The sequence below is a fragment of the Pinus tabuliformis genome, chromosome 4_1 (assembly GCF_031772625.1).
Source record: "Pinus tabuliformis cultivar Carrire ecotype Pingquan chromosome 4_1, CPIR1, whole genome shotgun sequence".
Classification (NCBI taxonomy): Eukaryota; Viridiplantae; Streptophyta; class Pinopsida; order Pinales; family Pinaceae; genus Pinus; species Pinus tabuliformis.
In genome coordinates this window covers 180,301,393-180,313,903 of record NC_142303.1, presented here as the reverse complement: position 1 = coordinate 180,313,903, position 12,511 = coordinate 180,301,393, and positions in this window count along the sequence as shown.

Here is a 12,511-nt window from a genome sequence, read left to right as displayed (position 1 = left end):
CACCAGAGTGTCAAGTGATGATTGCAAATGGAGGAACAATAAATTGCTCTGGAAAGTGCCATAATATCAAGCTATCCATGGGAGAATATGTATTGACTAGCCCAATGCTTTCCATTCCAATGGGAGGTGCTGATGTTGTACTAGGAGTCCAATGGCTACAATCCTTGGGTACAATAGCTTTTAATTTTCAAGAACTTTTCATGAAATTTTCTGTGGAAGGAAAGGAAGTTGAATTAAGGGGTATTGCAGGGAAACCAGGAAAGATAATCAGCTCTAATGGTATGACAAAGCTTCTAAAAAAGGAGCAAAGGGGTGTAATTGCACAATTATGTTCGCTAGATGTTTCCACATTAGAATCATCTATTTCTCCAGATCTCCAAAAAGTCCTGGACAATCATTCCAAGGTATTTGAGACTCCCAAAGGTCTCCCACCTATGCGTGATCATGATCATGCTATTCATCTGATTCCAGGAAGTGTTCCTCCAAACATCAGGCCGTACAGATATCCCTATGTCCAAAAAAGTGAAATTGAACGTATGGTTGCAGAAATGCTAGAGGCTGGTATAATTCAACCGAGTCAAAGTTCTTTCTCTGCTCCAGTAGTATTGGTGCACAAGAAGGATGGATCATGGCGCATGTGTCCGGATTATAGGGAGCTCAACAAGCTCACTATTAAAGATAAGTTCCCCATTCCTGTCATTGATGAATTACTGGATGAATTGCATGGATCAATTTACTTCACCAAGTTGGATCTTCGTTCAGGATATCATCAAATTAGAATGAAGATTGAAGACATTCCAAAAACAGCATTTAGAACTCATGAGGGTCATTATGAATTTTTGGTCATGCCTTTTGGCCTTACCAATGCACCTTCAACATTTCAAGGTTTGATGAATTCAATTTTCAAACCATTCCTTAGAAAATTTGTGTTAGTATTTTTTGATGATATACTTATCTACAGTAAGTCTTGGAAGGATCATGTTGAACATGTCGACAGGGTGCTACAACTATTGGAAGAGAAACAATTATATGCCAAAAGATCCAAATGTTTCTTTGGAGTCCAGGAGGTGGAATATTTGGGTCATATTGTATCTCATGAAGGAGTTAAGGTAGACCCTACCAAAATTAAAGCCATTAAGGAATGGAAAATCCCCACATCCATAAAACATTTGCGCGGATTTCTTGGGTTGACAGGGTATTATCGCAAGTTTGTTAAGAATTATGGGAGAATAGCAGCACCTCTAACAACATTATTGAAGAAAGATGCATTTTCATGGACTCCGGAAGCAACAAAGGCCTTTGAACATCTTAAAGAGGCAATGTGCCAAGCACCGGTCTTAGCTACACCGGACTTCACAAAAACCTTTATTGTGGAATGTGATGCTTCAGGAAATGGAATTGGTGCTGTTCTAATGCAAGATGAAAGACCCATTGCCTTTGAAAGTCGTCCAATCAAGGGAAAGTTTCTAAGAAAAGCTATTTATGAGAAGGAAATGTTGGCAATACTCCATGCACTTAAGAAATGGTGACCCTACCTAATGGGAAGACACTTCAAGGTAAAAACAGATCATGATAGCCTTAAATACTTTTTAGAACAAAGATTATCCTCTGAAGAGCAACAAAAGTGGGTCACAAAGATGTTGGGTTATGACTTTGAAATCATCTACAAAAAGGGAAGCAAAATGTGGTGGCAGATGCACTCTCAAGGAAGGATGAGGATGTGGAAGCATTGTTGTGCGCTATTTCTATCATCCAACCAGATTGGATAAATGAAGCAAGGGAGGAATGGAAGAATGACAAAGAAGTATGGGCACTTATTCGAAAGCTACAACAAGATTCCAGTATGTCTGATACATTTAGCTGGAAAAATGATTCGTTATGGTACAAAGATCGCTTATACCTCTGTAAGAATTCCCAGCTAAAACAAAAGATTCTTATGGAATTGCACACTTCTCCCTTAGGAGGGCACTCAGGATTTTTAAAAACTTACCACAGGGTGAAGAAGGAATTTTTTTGGGATGGCCTTAAATCAGATATTCATAAGTTTGTGGCAGAATGTTTGGTTTGCCAGCAAAATAAAGTTGAAACAATTAAGACACCGGGTCTATTACAACCTTTATCCATTCCAAGCCAACGTTGGGAGGAGGTATCAATGGATTTTATCACAGGTTTACCCAAGTCTGAGGGAAAGAGTGTCATCATGGTGGTAGTTGACAGACTTACCAAGTATGCACACTTCTGTGCATTATCACATCCATTTAAAGCCAGTACAGTTTCTACTGCATTTATGGAAACAATTCAAAAGCTACATGGAAACCCAAAGATTATTGTAAGTGACAGAGATCCCATTTTCACTGGAAATTTTTGGACAGAATTATTTTCTTGTCTTGGTACTCAGTTAGCTCATAGCTCATCTTATCATCCTCAATCTGATGGGCAAACTGAGATAGTAAACAAATGTTTGGAAGGATACCTTCGTTGCTTTGTATCTGATAAACAGACACAATGGGTCAAATGGTTGCCTCTGGCTGAATGGTGGTATAACACTTCCTTTCATACAGCAACAAAAATGACCCCATTTATGGCACTTTATGGGTATCAACCACCATCCATCACATCATATTTAAGAGAAAATTCTAAGGTTCAAGCAGTGGAACATCACATCGAACATCAACAACAAGTCCTCCAACTCTTAAAGGATAACCTTGTGTTGGCACAGAATAGAATGAAACAACAGGCAGATCAGCATCGCAGTGAAAGAAGTTTTGATGTAGGTGATTGGGTATTCCTACGGCTACAACCATATAAGCAAATGTCCCTCAAGCAAGCTAAGAAGGATAATAAATTATCACCAAAGTATTATGGTCCGTACAAGGTGTTGCAAAAGATTGGTACTATGCCATACAAATTGGAGCTTCCTGCAGCTTCTCGATTGCACCCAGTTTTCCATGTTTCATGCTTAAAGAAGGTTATAGGCGACAAGCTCCCAGTTCAAACAATATTGCCAGAACTTGACGAAGAAGGAAAAATTATATTGGAACTGGAAGCAGTTATAGAAACAAGAACTCGACAGCTACGAAATCGATCAATTTCAGAGTACCTTATCAAGTGGAAGAACTTATCCGCTGAAGATTCCACATGGGAGGACGAGAATTTTATGCAAAAGTATCCTGAACTACTCAAGCGTTGAGGACAACACTTTTTTGAAGGAGAGGGGCATGTTGGGTCCCTATAATACTAGTGATTACCCCATTACTATTGTAGTTATACCCCTTATTTATATTGATGTACCCATGTAGTGCCCATATTGTTACTATTGTGCCACATAGAAGCCCACTATTGTTATTGTTGTGCCCTACAATATTATTGTTATGTAGGCTTTGATTGTATTGGGACCACTTAGACTCCTATATATAGAAAGGAGGTATTTTCATTTGTATCATCCAAGAATTGTTCATTTATGTAATGTAAAGGAGGTTGCCCCCTCGAAGAGGCTGAATTCTAAGGTGTGGATCTCTCTTTTCTATCTTTTTGTGAGCTGGTTTCATAACAATATCATCAGTTGAGAATCAAAGAAGAAGATATTTCAAAGACAACCTTTAAAACAAGGTTTGGGCATTATGAATTTGTAGTTTTACCCTTTGGACTGACAAATGCCTCAGGTGTTTTCATGAGTTTGATGAACAGAATATTTCGAGATTACTTAGGCAAGTTTGTACAAGTATTTATCGATGACACTTTGATCTACTCAAAGACCATAGAAGAGCATGACGAACACTTGAGGATAGTTCTACAATGTCTTAGAGAAAACCAATTATACGGGAAGTTGTCAAAGTGTTCCTTTAACCAAACCAAGATTCATTATCTTGGACACATTATCTCTGGGGATGGTATCGCAATAGACCCGGTAAAGATAGAGGCCATCATGAAATGGCCAACACCAACCAATGTTCATGAAATACAAAGTTTCATGGGCATGGTAGGGTACTATCGTAGATTTGTCGAAGGGTTTTCAAAAATAGCAAACCCCATTACCGAGCTCCAAAGAAAGAACAAGAAATTTGTTTGGACTAAAATATGTGAAGAGGCATTCCAAAGGTTAAAGGTGTTATTAACGATAGCACCAATTTTGAAGGTGTTGGATATGGAACAAGAATTTTTGGTTTGCACTTATGCCTCCAAGGAAGGGCTGGGTTGTGTGTTGATGCAAGAAGGAAGAGTAATAGCCTATGCATCAAGGCAACTTAGAACCCATGAAGAAAAATGCGCAACCTATGATCTAGAAATGGTAGAAATTGTTTATGAACTAAAGATTTGGAGACACTACCTTCTAGGAAGGAAGTTTGATCTTAGGACTGACCATTGTGGGCTACAACACATATTCACTCAAGATCACTTAAATGCAAGGCAAAGACAATGGTCTGAGCTAATTAGTGAATATGATTTTGATATCACTTACATCAAAGGAATGGTAAATAGGGTGGTTGATGCTTTAAGTAGGAGGCCACGGATATTTTCAATGATTCCCTTAAAGACAAATTTGAGGGAGAAACTGCTTGAATTACAAATTAAAGACACCTGGTATCAGGAGGTTAGCAAAAGTTTGAGGGAGGATGAAATGAGGGTCCCAAAATATGAAGAATACTCCCTTGATAATGATGGGCTACTATGATTTCGGGGAAGGATATATGTACCACCGAATGAAGATATACGCCAATTAATCTTAAATGAAGCACATCGCGCAGTATACATGGCACACCCTGGTGTTAAGAAGATGAGTGCGGACCTGAAACCACTCTTCTTTTGGAAAGGGATGAAGAAGGACATCGTGAACTTGGTAGCAAGATGCTTAGAGTGTCAGCGAGTAAAAGCTGAACACAGGCATCCAGCAGGTTTATTGCAGCCCCATGAGATACCAAAATCTAAATGGGAAGTTATATCAATGGACTTCATTGTGGGACTACCAATGACCTCAAGAAGACATGATTCCATATTTGTAGTGGTGGACACGTTGACCAGGAGCGCCCATTTCATACTAGTTAAGACCACATATAAGGCACTAGAAATAGTTATGGTTTTTATTAATGAGATTATGAGATTGCATGGAGTGCCTAGGAAGATCATATATGATAGGGGAGCAGTGTTTACAGGAAGATTTTGGACTAGTTTCCAAGACTCTTTGGGAACCCAATTGAACTTCAGCACTGCTTATCACCTAGAGAAAGATGGGCAGATAGAGAGGACTAATCAAATCCTTGAAGACATGCTTCGGATGTATGTGATGGACCAACAAAAGAGATGGGAAGAGTGTTTACCACTTTTGGAATTTGCTTACAATAATATTTATCAGAGATCCATCAAGATGGCGCCATTTGAGTTCTTATATGGAAGACCTTGCAGAACACCTCTCAATTGGGACCGACTAGAGGACCGAGTATTAATAGGACCAGAATTGGTGCAAGAGATGGAAGAACAAATGACTATGACTAGGAGGAGGCTAAAAGAAGCACAAGATCGACAAAAGAGCTAGCTGATGCTCATCGGGTAGACCGAAGTTATGAAGTGGGGGATAGGGTGTTCCTGAGAGTACGACCCCAAAAAATATCTATAAAATTTGGAAAGGGAGAAAAATTGTCTCCACAGTTTGTGGGACCTTTTGAAATCTTAGAAAGGAAAGGGTTGGTGGCATATAGGCTTGCCTTACCTCCATCTTTAGCACATATGCATGATGTGTTTCATGTTTTTGTTTTACGTCATTATATTTCAGATCCTTTGCATGTTATTGACTTTATTCATTTGTAGGTTTCAAACGAGGGAACAGTGATGACTGAACCAATTTTCATACTGGACCAGCGAACTTTGCAGCTTAGACAACGGTAGGTGGACTAGGTCAAGGTCTAGTGGGACAATTATAGTCCCAGTTCAGCTACTTGGGAGGACACCAAGGAGATGCGTCACTATTTTCCTTACCTATTCCAAGGACTTTGAGATGAAGTCTATTATTAAGAGGGGGTGTATGTAGTTCCCACTCTAGTTAACTGACAGTGATATGACACTAACATTTATTTAGCCCTAAGGCCCACACATTATTCTTTGAGGACCTCAGGTTGAGGATCCGGGCACATGACGCTATTATTAGTGATTGAGATATTCATGGTTGTGATGTTTATGTATGCTCTCCATTGATATTATGATAGCATGAATGGTTATGTATGTTATCTATTGGTATTATGATGATTGTAACATTAAATGGTTAAGTTTGGTCTCTATTGAATTTATGATGATGATGGAAGTAAAGGATATGTATGCTCTCTATTAAAAGCATGATGATGATAAATTTGATGGATAGGTATATTTCTATTGATGTTACGATGTTGATAGCTTAATGGATATGTATGTTTCCATTGATGTTTTGATGATGATAGCCATGATGGATGTGTCCCCTATGTTACCCACTTTCATTAGTTCGGGCTTACAATGAAAAATTATGTGAATGACTAGGTGTTGTTAATGATGCTATTATGACAATGACTAACACTGAGAAACCTTGTTACTGTTGATTATTGATTATTACAGGAAAACACCAGAGGCACTTGCATATGAAGAGTTGACGACAACTGGTTTGAAAAAAAAAATTATATTATTTTATCTTTGAAATTCAAAGTCAATTTTGAAACCTGCTATATATGTTTATCTATATTATGATGAGATGTTAGTGGTTGCAGGCACAGATTAGTTGCTTGGCTCAATGGCTCACATATGGGTGATGGGGTTGTATAAGTGGATGGAACTACATGGGAGGGGTGTGTTGTAGCCAGCAACGCCCCCCCTTATTCAATTAAGTATCAACCATGATACTGAATGAATGGGGACCCTTAGTTAATTTTTAGGAAAAGCAAGAGTTTCTTTTTGAAGTCACAATCATACACTTAGAAAAAGCCTCTTGGATATTTTAAAGCCTAAGACTATGATAAAAGAGAAAACCTTTAAGGTTGCGTTGCAAAAGGATAGGAAACACCTTCATTTCCCTTTTTATGCGCAACATCCTCGTGTTAATAATGACATCGCATCGCAAATTAATAACGCTCATAAAGAAAAACTTAAAGATTCGCCGATTTGCGATAACGTCGATCGCTAGATCGCATATCGCAGAAATGAGCCAGGCAAGATTTGGTGAACATCAAATTCCTGCGATCTGCGATATTGCGATCGCTGCGATACCACATCCATGTGATTTGCGATCATGCGATTTGCGACGGTGCGATTTACGATTGCACGACATGCGAGGGTACGTCAACAAATCATAAATCACCTTAGTATGAATCCTTCGGGCGCGCCATTCAAAGAAAAGCCACTTACTATAATCTGACCTGAAATCATGCGCTTTTAATGATAGTAAATGAATTAGTTGTCAGTTATTAAATGGATTAAAGACGCATGCCTTGGTAGAGATTTACTTCACGTAAGGTGGCATATTTGTTTTATCTCTTGCATTTAAAACTCTCCCACCACCTTTCTGGATCAGTCATTTCCATTTCACTCGTAATCTGCAGGAAAAAAACGCTAAGACGTCTCAGACAGAAACGCAAAGAGAAATGGGAAAGAAAAATAGAGCTCAAAGCTCCGAAGTGAGGGAGAAGACCAAGGAGATGGCGCCCCTATACACAGACACAACCTGCAACAAAGACGCAGGGATATCAACATGGGAAGGCATGTACAGGCTGCTAGAGGAAGAAAAGCCTAGAATAATGAAGGTGACTGCTGTCGCGGGTGCACCACGCTCTTCTGAGGCGTCCTTGGAGGACCTAGCATGTTCATTCCTTCACAGAATAGCGGCAAGACCCAAAATTCTACCATACACAGATATGATCAAGTGGATATTGGATGATGCAGAATTGAAGGGCAGGCAATTCAAAGTTCATGGACATGGGCTCGTGGGATCGTTTGCTGCCCAAGATCTGAAGCTTATGTATCATCTTCCTGAACCGCAAACAACCTATAATGCACAATTTGTTAAGAAGTTCGTGGTAGAGAATCCAGATCTATCAGACACCACTAAAGAATGGTCTAGAAGAGACGAGCCGTTAAAAAAGGATAAAAACGGTATGTACAGCACTGGTTCCCTTACCTCTCCATATTGTTTTGCTGCAGCCATGCTCTGTAGGTTATTTGGTATGCCCGATATCAACAAGTTTTCATCTGAATGGCTGCCATTAATTGATGCTGCCACTAACGCCGACATCCTAGATTGGGCCAAAATCCTTTCAGATACTCTATACACGGTTGTTCTCAATTACCGGTCTAAGAGATCCTTCTCTCAAAGGGTCTATCCTCCTTTTTATCTGTCTGCCTATATTATGGATTATGTTTGTCTTGTATCTAATTTTCCTGCTATGGGTTGGAAATGGACTACCCAAGACCCATTGCCCATCCATGTTTATCATAAGATCTTATGGGATTCCCAGTTTGCCCCTCATTTTTACCAGATTTGCCATGGGGTTATTTTGCCCCTATATAGAATGATATACGATAAGGACCCCCCAAGGTGCTCCCCCGAGGCCCAAATTGACATCATCCGCGTCGCAAGATGGTTTGGGGAAGAATGGTTTACTTACATTAAAGTTTTTGGAAGCACTGTACCTCCGCATGCCCTACCCCTATATATCCCTGATAAACTTTTGGCCCAGGAAATCGCTTATCAAACCTGTTCTGAAGGCGGCTTGACCAAGGACCTAAAGGACAAGAAGAAGGCCATTTGGCCTCAATTTCCCATCACTTGTGGGGCCTTCTCTTTGTTCGATGTAGGACACGCTTTTGGCGAGGTGGAGAATGTGACGTGTCTTCAATTATTTAAGTTCCCAGCGAGGCCATTCGACCCAAATGATGTGGCCCAAGAATTCACAACGAACGTCAAGATAAGAGTGTTCTCTGGAAAGAAAGATCTGTTTGATGATATCTTTCAGAGTAAGAGCTCGCTCAAAGAAATTTTGCGGGAAGCTCAGTCGAGGTTGTCTTCAGGTGACCTCCAGAAATTCACGTTATACAGAGAAAGAAGGTTGGCTAGTATTCCACTAGAGAGGCTGCGAATACCTACTAGAGAACCGACTCCGAGCATCAGCCTCAGTGAAAACTCCAGCACTTCCAGATCTAAGTCCAACACCGCACAAGAAGTATCTGAGCATCCTGAAGAGTCTGGTCACGAACAAGGAAAAAACGAAGAAACAACCAAAGACACAGCTTAGTCAAGTACAATGTCTCAGTAGCAAGTTATTGCCTCACCACCAAGAGATGTCCCCCCTCCTGTCATCGAAGCACCACTTGTCATGACAGAGCTAGATAAAGAGTGGGAAACCTTCAATGAATTGATCAATCTTGAAAGGCAAGTCCCGAAAATACCTGTGAATAATACACAGGTGGTGCAAGAAGTCGTTTCGACCATGGTTAGTAGCGCCACAGAAGATGAACACCTTCCTATCGCTCCAGCCTCAGAACTTCTACTTAACGTAGAAGAAATTCCCCCACTGGATGTATTCTATAGTCCCCAACACAAAGCAGTTGTAAGGAGACAGAGAAAGAAGAGAAAGCTTGAGAATACACTGTCTCAAAATGCTGAACATTTGGACGTCTTGTGGAAAGACCCAAATAATAATCCGACCGAAAATCTCACGAAGCTATCTCAGTTTGCAGGAGCATATGCTTCTGCAACTATTGACAAGGCCTCTGAAGTTCAGCAACTTTTAAAGGAACAAGAAAATCATATACAACTGCTACAACAACAGTTGCAACAAGCCAACGTGAACACTGAAGCTTCCAGACAGCTCGAAAAGCTATAGGAAGACTTTCAACAGATGCAGATAGGCTATCAAAAAAGTCTTGAAGAAAAAGAAAAACAACTGCAGACGGTGCAAGAAATGCATAAAGATGAGCCTAAGCTGGCAGAGTTTATTTCAGAGTCCATCGGCTTGAACGAGCAACTACTGCAGCAACAGGAAGAGTTGGGACGTAAAATATCACAGTGGAGGCACTTTTGTGAGCTGAGCGACAAAATCACCAGTCAGGTGGTGGAATTACGGAGCGACTATGATCAGAACGACAAGGGGTGATAGAATATCTGACTTGGCAAGATGATGAGGAAGGGAAAAGAGCAGGGGCACCTAGGATTAATGCAAATCATAAGGAGCTGCTCTTTAATAAATGGGACGAACAAATCACGTAGGTGGAGCAAGCAGCAGAGACAGCGGCGACACAGGCAAGCATTCTTATCGACTGTGTAAATGAGAATTTACACAGGGCCAATTTAATTACAGAGACCACCCCGGGGTACCTACCAAACAAGTTGCAACTGGAGACAGAATGGAGGCAGAAAGCGCAGGCAAAAGGGAAAGCAATCCAAGCATTGGCTAGGCTGAATTGGGAAGGTTACTGGACGTACTTGGTTAAACCGCACAGCCAATGGATGACGGTGAAGTGCATTACGAACGCAGCCGAGAAGGTAGCGCCAGCTCTCATAGATGTCGTTTTCGCAGCCCAGCTCAGCGCAGAAATCAGCCAGCCAACTCTTCTCAAGCCTATGCTGGACACTTGCAACTTCAAAGACCAAGTTCACAAGTGATTTCATTTAGAATGTTGTTTTTTCCTTTTAACTAAATTAGAAAAAGGACGGTCATTTGAAAACCGTATCCTAAAATTTTGTAATGATACTATTATTAGAATTAGGAAGTAGTATTTTAACCCTTCTCATTGCATTGGAGAAGGGTCCAGAAATTTGTCAAAAACTTGTCCTCGGAACATGCACTTCTGCACCCTCAGAGGAGGTTTTGATGAATGGAAGGATCGAGATTTATTTATGTTTGCATTTTAATGTCTGCTACTGATGTTTCACTTCTGTACTCTTGGTAGATGTTAGAAGTAAGTAGAGATGAATCATTATTGCTTGAAGTTTGTGAGTGAAAATCAGTCATAAATGGTACTTTTATCTCTTGACGAATTTCTGCTTATATTCTTAGAGTGATATCCAGTTTTAGTTGTTTATATGTTAATGTATGGATGTTTGGGTTACCATTTGGCACTTCCGTACGGTGGAATCATTTGTTTGTGCTTGACATATGAATGACTTATTATGCGATATGCTATTCACAACTGTTTTGCCTAACTTTTTATGCAGAATGGTTCATCTTAATTGATTTATATTCTTATAATAGCTGAATGATCTTTATTACCAGTTATTGTTCGAAATCTTTTTAGATCGCATGATAGAAGAGTTATATCCCGGGTTAGCGTAGACTAGATGTGTTGTTTTCATTAGATTATAATAAACATAGATTTAGTTTATAAGTTAGATTTGAGTTAGCTCTAAAGTGCTTCCAGAATCAACATAATTCAAACTCTACACACACACACCCTTTAGATTGAGAAGTTGGTCCCATTATCCCCAGTCGGACCCGCTACACCAAACGGGCAAGGAGCCGCCAACCAGGTTCCAGACCGGGTGGGTATCCCCCTTGTTGTTGACCCGATTTCGGGGCCCTCAACAGGGTGGTACAGTGTCCCTAATCTCACCCACTAGCACTCCCGCCGTGACTTGGGCTGGAAGGGTTGAAACACCTTCGCCTTGAAAATCACGATGTCATGAGGGCAAGTCCCAAAGTTGGGTCGCTCATGAGGATTTTACTAGGGGTCGTACATGAAGGTAGATTCCTTTATCCTCAACACCGTTAGTCTCACTATAGCAGGTAACATAAGAGATGATAGTGGTCTATGTCATTGCCCCTATACTTTCCAATCGTAGTCACTAAATGCTTGAAGGGAAACTGATGTGGCACCCTTGGAACTTCAAGGGAATTTCTTGAATGGCATGACCAACTTGGCATCCTTGGCATCAAAAATAAACTATTAGGCATGGCACCCTTGGAACTTCAAGGGAAGTTCTTGAAGGGCACGACCAAGCTTGGCACCCTTGGAATCATTAAAAATAAATTAAATAATAAATATAATCAAGGAATGAAAACTAGGTAAATTTACATCCACGGTAAATGATGTTAAAAACCGAGGTAATTAAATCAAAAATAAAACTTGGGTTAAGAGGATCATAGGAAGAAATAAAATAGGTTACCTTAAAAACTCTACGCTTTCCATGTTGGAAAATATTAGGTATATAATGTAGTTTAATTAGGTAAAAGGGGAAAGAGGGACATAATTGTAAGGATAAAGATTAATCGTAAACTAATTAAACCTAATTAAGAGAAGAGGAAGGTGAATTAAAATAAGAATAATAAATTAAATTTAGAAAAATGTGGAGAACCACCATGTGGCAACAACCAACATAAGAATATCCATCTAAGAGATAACTTGAGTTAAATTAGGGAGTAGATAGGGAATCAAATCTTGACTCATTAATTGACTTTAGTAATAAACACAAATTAAGGAACAAAAAGGGGGATCAAGAGGCAACTAGGAGAAGAAATAGGAATCTTGTTGAGGTGAGGAAAATATTAGTTTTAAATTAAAATTT